Below are 16,199 nucleotides of genomic sequence, written 5' to 3'. Positions count from 1 at the left end.
GAAAAAAGTGTGTCCAGATGTTGTGTATGATTTCACATGAATTACAACAGAGCCAATCGAGGCAATCATTAGGGATTGTCAATATGGCAAATATGATTGGGAGTGATGGGTTTCAAGATATGATCTTTGAGAAATACAAGAGCTAATAGACACCACACCAGCATAATTAACAGAAGAGTGACTTGATGGAGAAGAGTACTTTTGGACCAGTGCCAGATGAGAAAAAAAAAACAAAAAACAAACAAACAAAAAAAAAAACAGAAGCAGTGACCAGAAGCAAATTGACATTAGACAATACGGAAGAAGGGTTCTTTCTGTCCAGACTACTTTGACTTCTTTAACAACATGGACCCATCTATGTTACAAGTGCTGAAACTAAAGCAAAAGGTGGAAGATAGCTTGGTTCTGTACAGAAACATTTTTAGAGAAATTAAAAAGCAAAAAGCCACATAGAAATTACAGTGTACATCTGTAAAGTTATACCAAGTGTGCCTGCATTTCCTGCCTTCCCTTCTATTTACTGCCCCCCCCTTTTTGTTTTTTGCTTCTGCCACCGCTGAGACAGCAAGACCAACCACCTCTCTTCCTCCTCAGCTACTCAGGGTGACAATGACATGGATGAAGACCATTAACATATTCCACTGCCACTTAATGAATAGTAAGTAAGCATCATGCCTTACAGTTAATAAACATCTCTTGTGTATGGGATTGTCTTCATGTGAAAATCAAGTAACTGTACAGCAAGAATTGGAAGAGACATTTTTGAGTCGTCATCATCATAATTATCATGTATTCAGTGTGTAGGACCTTATGTTCAAGGCTTGTATAAAAATGGATAGCCTATCTTTACATAGGTGTGAGGTGAAAAATATTCTATATAATGTGTTAGTTTTCTTAATGTTTTGTAATTTTGCTTTTAGAGAATTAAATTACCAGCCAGGAGTCTCTCTCTCTCATAATTCAAGAAACTGTATATCAGTCTGTCGTCACAGGTAAGTGTTTTTTAAAAAAAATGTAACATTTTCAATATTGTATCATCAATGTGACTGTAATACAGTATCCATAAAAGTTGATATCAATGTATTTATTAGTATATAGGCTAGACTACCATGAAGCAATTGTATTGATTATATTAGGCTACCATAACACATTCATATTGCTACTTTATCATTAATGAATGAGATATTATACTTGTAAATAAGTATAATTTTCTTTTTATGATTATCTTCTATTTTGAGTTATATTGTTACCATTATATATAAAATCTACAGTGTTTTTAATCATATAGGATAATATAGATATAGGTAATGGCAATGTATCCTGTAAATACATGGCAAAATCACAGTATGAAACTCACAGTATCAATTAACACAGTACAGTATGGTAAATATATGGCAAATCTTCCTTATGATTTTCTCACATATTCTTTTCTGTAGCCTACTTTTCATAATACAGTATATAATACATATAATATACAAAACAATATGAATTACTAATGTCCCCATTTGTCAACTAAGCAGTTAGAGATGCTTATTAAAAATGTTGAATAATTTTTGAGATATACTAATTTCTACAAATACCAACTTATAATTTAATAAGGTATCTTGATAAAACTGATAACAATGCTTAGACTCCCAAGTGTATATTTTTTGAGTACTATTTGCTCAACACTGCACTACATTCTTTACAAAATGTATCTTAAACAATCCTCAAACCCTTAAAAAGTAGGTATTTTTTTCTATTTAATAGACATTGAAAGAAGATCGAAATACGCAATTACTTATCAGAAGCACCACAGGTCATCCAATTCTGACTCTAAAATCTAAGCTCTGATTACTACTACAATGTTTCCCCGCAGAGTACACTGCTTCAATTTATATAAAAAGTATTTCACGGGATTTATTTATGTCAGAATACTGCCAAGGTCTGTTATCTATGAGAGACCCTAATTAAATTAGGGATTTGGGGCCATTTAATGAATGATTACTAGTTTTTTTTTTTAATTGAGGGCATTAAAAATGAGTAAATAAATTGAGGACATTAAATGTAAATATAAGTGAATGGCATCTGAGTTATGATGACAGATTATTCCAAGTCCTCTAAGATATATACAGGAATATCCTAAGTAAGAAATATTTTGTTAGTGTAATGCTCTTCCCCATTATACTTGATGACCAAATAGCATTTAAATCTCTAAATGATTAGAAGTAGGTTTATTTTCCTTGAGGATAAAAATGTAGTAATAGTCAAAATTAATTATCCTAAAAGGCACAATTCTGTATTCTCTCCTCAGAACCACATGTCACAGCTATGAATAGGCACTTCTCAGGTAGCCTGTTGCAGAGAGAATGGACTCCCAGCTCCAGCTGCCACCCATCAGAACCTCCAACGACATCTGTGCTGATGCCACATCTCCACCTGCAAATTTCTATGTATTGTGGGGCTATTTCTACTCTTCTTGGAGCCTTTGGTTTGATGACTTTCCATCAACCTGGTTGATGGCTGCCTGTGCCACCCTCCTCTCCTTCTGGTCTTTTCTCACAGGTGTCAGACCTTTTGGCAGTCAATGGGCTCTCCTTGCCTATCCCTGCTCCCCTGCCCTTTACTCTTCAAGGAGATCTATTGTCCTATTCCATTCTGGTGAACACATTGCAGAGTACCTGAACTAACACATTAAGTCAATAAATCCTTTCCTAGGAATAGGACTGGAAATGAGTCAAAAGTGAACTATTGAAGTTTATTTTGAACATCATTTCTAAGACCATTTGTTGAAGGTAGGCACTTGGAAGTAACTTGAAAAAGAATCTGTTAAACTGCCTGATGAATAAAGTGTTCACCTCCAACCTTGAGAAAAATATGTGATTCTTACAGGTCAATCCTCTTACGGGAAAAAAAAAGCCAGGCTTTCCAAGTTCGTAGTGACTCAGGTTAGGGGTGGCAGTGAGGGTTAAGGGGAGGGTGAAATGATTGAAAATGCCCTTCACATGATATACTGCACTGTTCACAGGAAAGAGATACTGCTCAAAAATTGATTTCACATATAAACCTTGTGAATTAAACTCCTTTTGCTAAGAAAAAGAAAAATATCAACTGGGCTTTGGTTCGAGATCTAACTTAAAAAGTATAGTACTTTTTATGTGCTTCAAAATTAAGTTGGTTATAAGTAGACAATTTGGAGCTTTTTATAATCAACTTATCTATGCATCCAGTTATTTATTCATTCAACAATTAGTGAACTAGTTGGGGAACACAATCTGCAAGGGATTTGAAATACAGATGAAATAAAACACACTTCTTGTCACAGTCCAATTACAGTGTCAGACACCTCAGTGAGCAATTTAAATAGTGAGAAAATATTTGTGGTAAGTAAAACATGAATGGAGCAAATTATATTTTTAAAAACTGTCTTCTCATTGATTTTCCCACTGATTTCTAACAATTACATTGTGAGATAAGCAATGTATTCTTTTCTTCATTTTATTTTTCAATATTTGGGAGGGTGAACTTGTACACTGGTATTTATCAAATTTAGTACATTTCCAGTATTTCATATAGCAATGTGCACAAATATAGCATAAAAGAAGTAATAGTAATAACAAATTTTGAATTCAATGCCCAAATTAAGGCAGGTATGTTGTAGTAGTTTCATAAAGTTATTTTTAGCTATAGTGAGACACTAGCACTTCTGAAAAATATGGTATGTCACACATTTATATTTTAATTTGGAACGTTTGTTTTGAGATGAAGCTGAAAACCATGCCCCTTCCCACATGTGTGACTAAAAATAGCAATACAATCAATAAACAGCCATGAAAGAATTTTATCTTGAGGTTACCCTTCTTAATCAAAACAAGTCTTTGAATGGATTCCGTACTACGCAAAGATGGTTAAAAAAACTGGTATGCAATATGGTGATGATGATGATGCATTTTCCCTAGTAGGTTAAATATAGTACAGAATCTTGTTCAGGCAACTAAATAGGCAATACAACTTCATAAATAATTAAATATTCTAATAAGTCTGCTCAAGGTAAATCTAAAAGTGTGATAATTCAATGAAATTATCCTGAAGACTTTGAATTATCAATTTGACTCCCAAAACTTCCTCAGTTACACAAAAATTCACTCAGTTTTCTGAAATTATTTTTAATTTTGGCATATTTCTAGATTAAAATGCAAATATAAGAAATAATACAGAGAGATAAGTATGCTTCCCCATTTTTTTTTCTTTGCCCAGTAGTAACACCTTGCAAAACTATAGTACAATATCGTGATCAAGATACAGCTGTAGACAGTGAAGATAAAGATTTCCATCCCCACAAGGTCAATTAGTTTGCACTTTTATAACCACAACCACTTCATTCTAACTCCCATGCCTCATTAACCCCAAGCAACCACTAATCTACAACCTATTTCCATAATGCGGTCATTTCAAAAATATTGTATAAATGGAATCATACAGTATATAAACTATTGGGATTTCACTCAGTATAATTTTCTAAAAATGTATGCAAGTTACGGCATGTGCCAATAGTTTGTTCCTTTATATTGCTGAATGATATTCCAGGATAGGGATGTACCACAGTTCCTTTCACTATTCACCTATTGAAGGGTATCTGAGTTGTTTCCTGTTTTTAACTATTATGAATAAAGTAACTGTAAATTTTATGTGTGTTATGTGAACATATATTTTCATTTCTCTGGGTGAAATTTCTGGTTGTACCTTAGTTACAGAAACTTCCAAAGTGCTTTCTAAGTGGCTCACCATCTTACATTCATTCCTAAGTACCAGTTCCTACAGATGTTCATCAGAATTTGGTGTTATTACTACATCTTAGTTAGCTTTTCTGATAGATGTGTATCTCGTTGTGGTTTTAATTTCTATTTACTAATGGCTAAAGATCTCAAAATCTTTCATGTGCTTATTACCCATCTGTGTCTCCCCTTCAGTGCAATGTTTATTCATGTCTTCTGCCTGTTTCTAACTGGATTCCATGTTTTTTTTTTAATGTTTTCTGGTTGTTTTTTTTTCACATCTTCAAGATAGTGGTCTTCTGTTGGATATATAGTTTGCATGTATCTTCTCCAAGTCTGTAAATTATATTTTCATCTACTTAACATGTTCTTTAACAGAAAACAAAGTTCTTAATTTTGATGCAATCCAATTATTAATTTTTTTTCTTTCTATGGATTGTGCTTCTCATGTGAATTGTAAGTACTCTTTGCTTAGGTCTAGATCCCCCAAAGTTTTTTTCCTAAAAATTTAGAGTTCAATATTTTATATTGAAGTACACAATTATTTTGATTTGACTGTTGTATAACATGTGAGACTTAGATTGAGGCTTTTTTTTTTTTTTTTTTTTTTTGCCTATGGATGTCCAATTACTCCCACCTCATTTACTGAAAAGGCTCTTGTCTCCACTAAATTGCCTTTTAAATTTTGTCAAAAAATCAGTTGAAAGTATTTGTGTGGATATTTGTGTATTATGTACCCCTGATTTATGTTTCTATCACTCCACCAACACTATATATTCTTTATAAACATGGCTTTATAAAAATCCTTTACACTGGGTAGACTGATTCCTCCAACTCGATTCGTTTTCAAAACTTACTCAAGTGTTCAAGTTTGACTTTCCATATACATTTTAGAATAATTTTGTCATGGGTCAAAAAAGTTTGCTAAAGTATTGATGGGAATTCTGTTAAATATATACAAGAATTTGGGTACAGATGACATCATTACTATGTTGAGTATTCTAACCTATAGACAATATCTCTCTCCCTTTATTTAGATCTATTTTGACTTCTTTTGTCATTATGTGTTTTCAGTATAACAAGTCCTGTACGTTGTATTTTTTGTGTACACTGTCATTATGAGTTTTCAGTATACAAGTCCTGTATAAGTATTATTATGTATGCATCTAATTATTTCACTTTTTAGGATTGTAAATGATAGTTAATTTCTCATTCCTGTGCCCACTTGTTTATCAATAATAATAAAATTGGACTTATTAGTTACAACTCAGAATAGTTGTCATTAGTAATAGTTTGTTTTTATAAATTCTATGAGATATTTCTGATTGGTCTAATCTACCATCCTCAAGTAAGGACACTATTATTTCTTTCTTTACAATCTGTGTTTTATTTCTGATTCTTGCTTTATTGCACTTGCTAGAATTTCTATCACTATATTGAATGACAGTGATAATAATAGCTACTCATGGGACTGACCTTAGCAGGAAAGGATTTTATCTTTTAAGGTAAGCTGTAGATATTTTATAGTTGCCATTTACCACATTGAGATGCCCCATGTTCCTATTTTTCTGAATGGTTTTACCAAAGTGGTGAATTTTATTTTTTCTCATTCTTTTGTCTGCATTGATAGGAGTTTTCTTTATCCTCTTAATATGGTGGGATACATTAATTGATTTTTGAAGACGTACCCAGCCTTGCATCACTGAAACAAATCCCACTCAATCATGATGTATAATTGTTGGCTGCTATTTGTTCTTAAAGATCTTTGCATAAGAGATATTGATCTATATTCATGAGCAATAAAACGGTGGTTCTCTTTATTTTTTTTTATGTCTGTTTTGGCATTAAGGTAAGGCTTTCTTAACAAAATGAATTGAGTAGTGTTCTTCTTATTGAGTTTTCTGAAGAGATAATTTAGAATTCGAATTATTATTCTTTTATTCTTTTTAAAATATGAATCATGAATCATTTATTAATGAAGAGAACATTCAATGCTGGCAAATGAGATTGGCACTCTCATACATTGGTCTTACTGCTTTTGCAATCTTTCTGGAAAGCCATTGGCAATATGCATCACAATCTTTAAATGTTAGAATTTTTAGCTCTAAACTATGTATTCATACAGTCTCAATGTATGTTCAAAAAGCATATACATATAAAAAGATGAAAAGAAAACATATTTAAGATGGTTATTTCATCTCTGGGTAATGGGATTCAATTTTTTCTTGTATGTGTTTTGAAAATATTCTATTAAATATATGCATAGCAGTTAAGATTTCTAGATTATACAGAAATTGAAATACAAGTTACACTCATTACTGGGAGTATGGTTTTGGACACGTTTCTTAAATGTTTCCTCACATATCAAATAGATAGGATATTTACATGTATTTGGTTATACATGCATATATAGTAATGCTGTATTTGGTAATACATGTAAAGTGCTTGACTATTATATTCTGAAAAAGGTAATTTGAAAAAAAAAATCATTAACTGGTGGACTGTAAGGTGTTACATCCCAGAAAGAGGTTTTTAAAATACAACTTCATGTAGCAGTTGATGAATACCTTTTACTTCATTTTAATGTCTATTTTCAGCAGCAATCCCAGAAGAAAATGCTATTTTAAGAGTTTGTTTAGATGAAAAAGCTCATTTTTCATTTACATTTAGGCAATCATTCTCTTGACAGAAGGTAAGCAAACTAATGTTGCATGATAAAGCCCCCATCAAGTACCTCATACTGAAGCACAGATTCCAAACCATAATTTGTAGTTTTTGATGCTTTCATCCAAAAAGTATTTTATATCCTCTGTGACACATGAAATCTCTTGCATGTTCCTATCAGGGTAATGGAAAAGGAAACAACAGGACAGAGATTAGACTATGAAATATTAAAGAGTTTGGAGCCCCAGATATTCTGTATGAAAACCACTAGGCTCATGTTTGCTGCTCATTAATAAGACCTTGGCCCAAAGACTCATTTTTTCCCCCAGAGATTATAATTTTTCAGTTCCAGAATTGGGTCAAGAGATGGCAGCCGTGTGGTCCATCCACCTGAAAGGTGATGGCTGTGGATTAGGACCACTTCTTGGTGACACTGAGATGGTCGGGGATGTGGTACTGTCCACATCTCTCAGGAGAACCCAGTCCTGCCCCACTCCAGTAGACAGGATGCCCCTTCTTTAATTTTTTATCATTGTATAATGTCCTTCTCTAATGCAATTCTTTATTCTGAAGCCTACTTTATCTGTTATCAATAAAGTCACTTCTGATTTAATATTTTCATGATCTATTTTTTCATCCTGTTTATATTATTACATTTGAGGTGATTTTCCTATAGACAGCATATATTTGGGAGATTTTTAAAAATTTATTCTGCCTTTATCAGTCTTTTAATTGGTATATTGAGACCACGTACATTTAATGTAACAGGGATAGGTTTGAGCTTAAGTCTGTTTTATTTTTGTTTTGTTTTTTCTATGTTTCTTTCTGCTTTATTTTTGCTGCCTTCCTACAGGTTAAGTGATTTTTTTGGACTTCCATTTGGGTTCATCCAGAGTGGGTTATTTTTTAATTGAAGTACAGTTGACACACATTACATTAGTTTCACGTGTACAACATACTGATTTGACATGTTGATACATTATGCTATGCTCACCACAAGTGTAGCCACCATCTGTCACCACACAAGCTATTGCAGTACCACTGACTACATTTCCTATGCTGTGACTTTTATCTCCATAGTGTTTTCTGAGTGTGTAACTGAGTAGTTTTAGGTATCAGATACATAATTTATTCACAGTCTACTGGTATCATTATAGCAGTTTAGGTGTACAAATATTACACCCTTTGTGTCCCTTCACCCTCCCCCACTTAAATGATCTTAGATATACGTCTGCTGTATAAATTGAGAACCCCTTCACAAAGTGTTTTATAATTTTTACTTGAACTGTCACATATATATTAGGAGCATCGAGAGGAGAAAGACAACCAATTTTATTACCCATATTTTTGCTTATTGCATTATTTTTCCTTCATCATGTTCCATGGTTACTTTGTTACTGTTTTCTTTGCTCTTTACAACACTCTCCTTAGCATTTCTTTTAGAAGAGGTCTGCTGGCAACAAATAATCTTAGTTTTCTCTCATCTGAGAATGTCTCAATTTTTCCTTAATTCCCAAAGATATTTTTACTATATATAGGCTGACATTTCCTTTCTTCCACCCCTTAAAAAATGCCATGATTGTTTCTTCTGGCCTCCAGGATTTCTGATAAAAATCTGTTATTTTTTGTTTTTTCACCTGTAGGTAATACACCTTCTTCTCCCTTACTACTGTCAAGATTTGTTTTTCTTTATTTTTAGAAGTTTATGACATATGCCTTGATAAGTATTTGAGTTTTCCTATTTGGGTTTGCTCAGGTTCTTGAATTTATAGGTTTGCATCTTCTGCAAAATTTGGTAAGTTTCCAACCATTATTTATTTCAGTAGTTTTTTTAGCCCTGTCCTGTTCTTCCTATCCTTTAACTCCAGTGACACAATTATTATTTTAGCTTTATTTGCACATATTCCTGTAGAAATGGGTCTGGGTTTTTTGTTTATTTTTGACTATTTTATCTGTTGCTCCATTGTCGTATTGTCAATTTCACCAATTCTTTCTTCAGTCCTCTCCACTTTCATGTTGAGATCATCTATTATTTTTGTTTGTTTGTTTTGGTTATTATATTTTATTTACAAAATTTATGTTTGGCTATTATTTACAATTTTTTCTGACATTTCTCTGCTCAGGATATTTTTCATTTTTAATGCTTGTTTATAATCACATATTAAGTTTATTTTTATGATGGCTGCTTTAAAATATTTGTCAGATAATTTTAACCTCTGTCATTTCCATGTTCGCATCTATTTATTGTCTTTACACTCCATTTGACATCTCCCTGGTTCTGAGTTGGAGAGTGATTTTTAACTGAAATACGGACAGATTTAGTATTATGCTGCAATACCCTGGCAGGAAGTTTGAGTGCCTTGTTGTACCTTTCATGGAAGTCTGTGGCTTCCCACTCAGTCTTTGCTGTCATGGATGGGAACGGGACCACAGTATTTTCTGTGGTTTTTGGTTAGAGTAGTTATTGCCTAAATATTTTGTCCTGCTAGGCTGCCCCTTTCATGGTTTTTGTTTGGAAAGAATATGTTTTTGTTGAGGCATTTTTTTTGTCTGCACACTTTGACAATTCTAGGTTGTAGGCTTCTCCAGCACTCTGTCTGGGATATGTAAGGCAAAAAACCCCAGGAAATTTACCACCATCTTGTTGCTTAAGTCTATATTTGCAATCTAACAAATTAGCCTGCTATAATTTTATGTGTTCAGTCAGTGTCCATGAGACTTGCGAATCAAAGCCACATCATTTTCATAGTTACCAGCATAATTCCATCAGTTCTTCTTGCATCCCAAGAGTAGAGGGGCGATGATGGATGGGCCCAGATGGATGCCTCCTCTTGCAATGGTGAGCAGCCATACAGGAAAGCATCCATGAGCTGATTAGGGAATCAGACTCCACATTCTTTCCCTTTGCTCTCTATATACTGTCTATATCTTTCAAGGCTGTTAATTATAGACTTCCTAGAAAAGGTTATGTGGAGCAAAGGGCAGTCAGTGATAATACATGCTACTCTGTGGTGGCAGATTTTGTTATCATTCCATTTTTGTTGTTTTTCTCCTTCTCCTACCAAGTTTCTATGAATATAATACTGGGTCCAAAAGCCAAATGCAGAATTAGTTTTTTCTTTTGTTTCTTTTTATTTCCATGTAAAAAAATTTTTTTGGTTCTTAGTAGATGACAGGAGTTTCTTATACAAGATGATATTTAGTATATTGGAAATTCAGTCATCAGCTTTGGTTACTCCTACTGTAAATCTTCTCTGTTGATTTCCAACTACCTTAGGTATTGAAGTTTATAAATGGGTGCACTTTTTCTGGTATTTTTTTTCCTCCAGATATTCTCTAGCTCTTAGTTACAGTGACTGACATATACTATGGCCATCTATCATTTGGGTCAACTTAAGTCGTCTTTAGCCTATAGGAGTCAAACTCTCTAAGGCCTAAGTCTTCTTACATCTTGGAACCCAAAAGTTCCTTTGTTTCAGTCCCAGATGGTCTCTGTGTTCCTGCTCATCCCATCTTTATTTTGTTTATCATTGTGGTTATGCATTTTTAATTATTATAAAATGTGCTTGTCTCATATTTTATCTGTGCAGTTGCGGTGGAAGCAGAATTTAAGACCAGTGCTGACAGTGCCATTTTACCCTAGAATTTTGTTTTACTGTTCTCATCAGAAACAAAACATAGATTTTTACTTTTGGGGGAAAAATCCAAAATCATCATCTCATTAGACATGATGATATAATTATTGCAAATTAGACATAAAACTATACATAAATAAATATGCTAAGTAATTTCCCATAGTAATGTACTATTGAATGTCCTATTTAATGGAATCCTTTCAAATGTTAAATATCATCCTTGGATTTCTTTTTATATAACTTGTGATTTTCCTTTGTGTATTTCTGTTTAAAACAGAAACTCTGCTGATTTAGAATTATCTATTCAAATGTTAATCCATAATCAGATATATATTGATTAATTTTCACATGTCTAGCAGCTTACAAAATGTTGTGAGCAATTAATACATATACATATAAGTGAATTCCTGTCCTCAAGAAACTTATGAATTGTTTATCTTAAAATGTAAATTTTCTGATTATGTAACAGGCAAATCAGGAGGATCATAATTGTGCACTTTGACAGGTATCAAGTATAATATTCTCTTTGTTAAAATGTCTACAATGGCTATAAGACTTAGAAATATTTTAGCCTTATTTTATACCTCTGGACAGTATGACAGCCAAGTATAGATAGGGCCATACAATTTCTGTATCATTTTGCTAAACAAAAATAACATACTGCAGCATTCTCCCCTTTGAAACTTTGGTCTCTAAATGCCTTGCTATTTCCTTTTCCTCTTAAACCTATTAAATGTACTCCATGTTAACAATCTCCTATAATCCTGCCATGAAAATAATATACAATCATTGAAACAAGTGGCTTTTCAATGAACATAAATTTTATTTCAAATCTTCTCCCCTAAGGACTTGTTTTCTATAATACTGTATGGGAGTATTTAATATGTATAATAGGAAAATAAATTACATGTCTCTTCTATTAAAACTTACATGGATATACCTATAGCATGTTTTGATGTTCATTGTATCTGATGTAGGGCTATTATCAATGCAGAAAATCAGAGAAAACATGCCAAATATTATTTCTCAAGGTTTTAACTTGCTTTCCTTTGTTAATATATGTTCACAAACGATCTCAGGCAACAGAAGACACTATGTTTCAGAGATAATAAATGATAATTCAACAGATTAGTTGAACTTCCAGAGATGTAGATACATCTTGCAACATTCTCCAATCATGTTAGACACAACTGTCTGTTTGCAAACATTATACTTAAAATCCTATAATAGTCTTCCATTTATGTATGATTTTCTAAGTCAAGCAAAAGTGAGGTCTTTTAGAGGTAAAAAACAAACAAAAAAAAACCCAAGAGAAAAAAAGGTTTAGATGACACTGGCCTCACTTTTACCTAGAATGATTAGATTACATATTCTCACTTATTCTGACAGGTTTTATCTAGAGGTACATCAGCATCCTTTGACAGTATAAAATCATCAGACAATATAAAGTACAGGCCTATTATTTATATGCAGCACAGACATATACAGATCTTGTTGGTATAGTACTTTAAGAATCTGTAATCACCAAGATATTGTGCTGTTACCCTATTTCCTTGTAAATAAGAATTATATATGAAATCAAATTAAGTGAAATATCATTATCTATACAGTCCATGCATAATTTTATAGTTCTTTGTGAGGCCAGTTCTACTTGAATTGTTTTGTCAGTGTCTTACACAACTAAATACTACAATTTCTTGTTGGCATACCAATCAGTAAGTGGTATATAGTATTACCTGGAAAAAATGAGGCCTCTCTTATTGCTTGTGTGCTATTATATACTTCAATTTAGTAAACAATTGACTGAAAAAAAAACCCTAAATTGCATAATTTCTTATAGATGCAAAATATATCAATGTAAAATTGAATAAAAAGAGAACAAAGCAGAATTGGTCAGAATTGTGTGGTCAGTTCACCTAATAATTCAGATGGACCACAACCAAATTACCTAAGTCAAAATTTCAGAAAGATCATAAAAATATTAAATGATGAAAATTACTTAATGATTTCTCTGTGCTGGGTTTGATACAGCCTGGGCTGGAATAAAATGAAATGAAAGCAGACACTATTAACTAATCAAGTTGGGACAAGTTCAGATGATTTCCATGATGTGCTGTTTATGACTATGGCTCTGCTCATGTATTGGAAGCTAATTCTAATAGCTCTATATATAGGCTTGTAATAATTAAGGAAGTTCAAAGACATCAATTCAATATACATCTAAAGCTAAAGGTCAAATAAATTCTAAGTATTATCAAGTATTACAAACTAAAAAAAAGTTTAATAGTGATTATTAGTTTTGTATGTTAATATGGCTCTGCCATGTTGCACAAATATTTCTTCAAAGATCATTATAGAGGTCTATAAAGGTGTTTTTTTTTTTTTGAGGAGATTAACATTTAAATGGGTAAGGCAGATTATCCTTCATGACATGAATGTGGGTGCCTCATACAATTGAAGGCCTTAATAAAACAAAGACTGACCTTCTGTGGAAATAAAAGAAAGCCTGCCATCAGTCTTTGGGCTCAAATTCCAACTCTTCCCTGGTCCCCAGCTTGCCAGCCTATCCTACAGATTTTGGATTTACTTAACCTACACATTTTCATGACCTAAGTCAAATAAACCTCAATGTCTCTCCCTCCATATATAAATGTGTATATATACATATGCATATATATACACACACATACACAAACTTATGTTTATATGTGTGGGTATATAAACATATGTTTATACACATGTACATAACCTGTTGGTTCTATTTATCTGGAAAACCTTAATACAGATTTTCATACCAGGAGCATGGGTGCTGCTGAAACAAATACCAAAATATGTGAAGAGGCTTTGGAACTGGGTAATGGGTAGATGATGGAAGAGTTTTAAGGTACATTTCAGAAAAAAACCTAGATTGTTTGCAAAGACTGTTACTAGAGAACATTGTTGTGAAAGGTGCTTCTGCAGAGGTCTCAGATGGAAAGAAGGATTATGTTTCTGGACATTGGATGAAAGGTGATCTCTGTTAAAAAGTGGCAAAGAACTGAATTGTGTTCCAGTGTTTCATTGAAAGTAGAATTTGTAAAAGATACAGTTGGATGTTTAGCTAAGAATGTAGAACGTGTTGAAGCCTGGTTTCTCTTCACTGCCTGTAGTAAAAACTGAGAGGAGACTTATGAAGTTAAGGAATTGTTAAGCAAAAAGAAACTAAACTTCAAGATTTGGAAAATTCTCAGCTAATGCATAGTGCAAAAAATAAGGGACCATGTTCTGAAGAGAACATCAAGGTTGTGCTTATACACTCAGTTAGAAATTCTTGATTTAATCAGCCATCTTATCAGAAAACAGAAATAGAGTTTTAGCAGCACCAGTAGAAACCGTGCTAGTTTGGGTTAATGGAGACAGAGAAGACACCAAATGGAAGAAGGCTGTTGGACTTTCTCCTCTTTAGTTCTGCCTCCTTTCTTTCAGAGGACTAGGCTATTGCCCTGTGGGTTTGGAAGTGGTGGCTTCTGGTGGCTCAGAAGACAGCCTTCGGACAAAAAAAGATTATTCTTCATCCTTCACATCTATGATTTCACCCCACTAGGTGTTGGATTTGCTTGGTTCCTGTGACCCTTTATTTCTTTACAATTTTTTTTTCCTTTTGGAATGGAAATGTCTATCTTATGCTAGCACTACCACTGTATTCTGGAAGCAAATAACTTATCTGGTTTTCCCAGGTTCACAGTTGGAGAGGAATGATGAGGAATCATACCTTCTGTGTCTCAACTATATTTTAATGTAGATGAAGTTTAGGCCTTAAAATCCATGCTGGAATTGGTCAAGACTTTTGTCTTGTTGGAATGGAATCAAATTTGCATGGGAGAAGGACATGAATTTGGGGGGTTCAGAGGGTCAAGTGTTATGCACTCAATTTTATCCCTATCTCTCAAATTCAGTTAAAGCCCTCACCACCAGTACCTCAGAATACAACTGCTTGGGAGAGAGGGCCTTTAAGGAAGTGATTTTGTTTAAAAATGAAGCTTTTAAGATGGGCTCTCATCTAATCTGACTGCTGTCCTAAGAGGAAATTTTGGCACACACAGAGACAGCAGGGATGCACATATAGAAAAGACCATGTGAGAACACTACATGGAGGCAGCATCTGCAATCCAAAAGGAAAACTTCATAAGAAACCCAATCTGCCAACACCTTGATCTTGGCTTTCCGGCCACCAGAACTGTCAACAAATTAACTTCTGTTAAATCATCCAATCTGTGGTATTTTGTTATGACAGCCCTAGGAAACTACTACAATCATTGTAAAATTGGACAATGGTCAACATTAACTTAGAAACTTCCAAGAATTCCTTGGTTTCAGGACCTACACTCCATCAGAGAGAGACTTCAATTTAAATGTAGACTTGATCATATTAAAATTCTTCCAACCAAAGCTTTTGAACATGAGTACATACTTAAATCAGGAAGTTCTAAGGTTACCTACCCTTTCTCTCTAGGAACTTGAAGTAATGAAGTAAAGTATCAATTTATGCAATTGACCAAAATATAAATAAAGCCATTGCCTTAAGTACTAGCATTCATTGTGGAGGATTATAAATGATTACTATGGGAAGATTGGCATATTTTCTATACATCCCTAATCTCTGAGACAGGCACTGCTGAGGACAATGATGGTGTCCAATAAAACATCACTTTACAAATTTTACAAAAGAAGAAGAATGCGTTAACCATCAACTTACACAGCACCAAATTTCTGAGATTATTTAGCTTAACTTTTTCTTTAGCTTCCTCTTCCCTCACCCTATGAGTCACCATAATTGGGCAAGCTCTATACATAATTCTTCTAGTGAATACTCAAAATTATCTTCCTGTGGAATTTGCCACAGGGATTTTACATATCTCATCAAACTTTAAAATTATTTTGGCAGCTGATAGGGAGTGTGTAAATGAGAAATCAGATACAAAGTTGAATATGTCAGATCAGGTCACTCTAGTCAAAATTAAAGGAAGAAAATTATAGATATTTAACTTCCTTTGAAGTACTAGAAGAATTTCAGTTAAATAATTTTACTAATTCAGTCTTCTTAATGCTATTTAAATTAATTTCTTTTTTCTTGTATTGTCATCCACCTAGCTAGCCCTTGTTCCTA

This window comes from Lynx canadensis, chromosome A1 (assembly GCF_007474595.2).
Source record: "Lynx canadensis isolate LIC74 chromosome A1, mLynCan4.pri.v2, whole genome shotgun sequence".
NCBI lineage: Eukaryota > Metazoa > Chordata > Mammalia > Carnivora > Felidae > Lynx > Lynx canadensis.
This window is presented reverse-complemented; position numbering follows the sequence as displayed.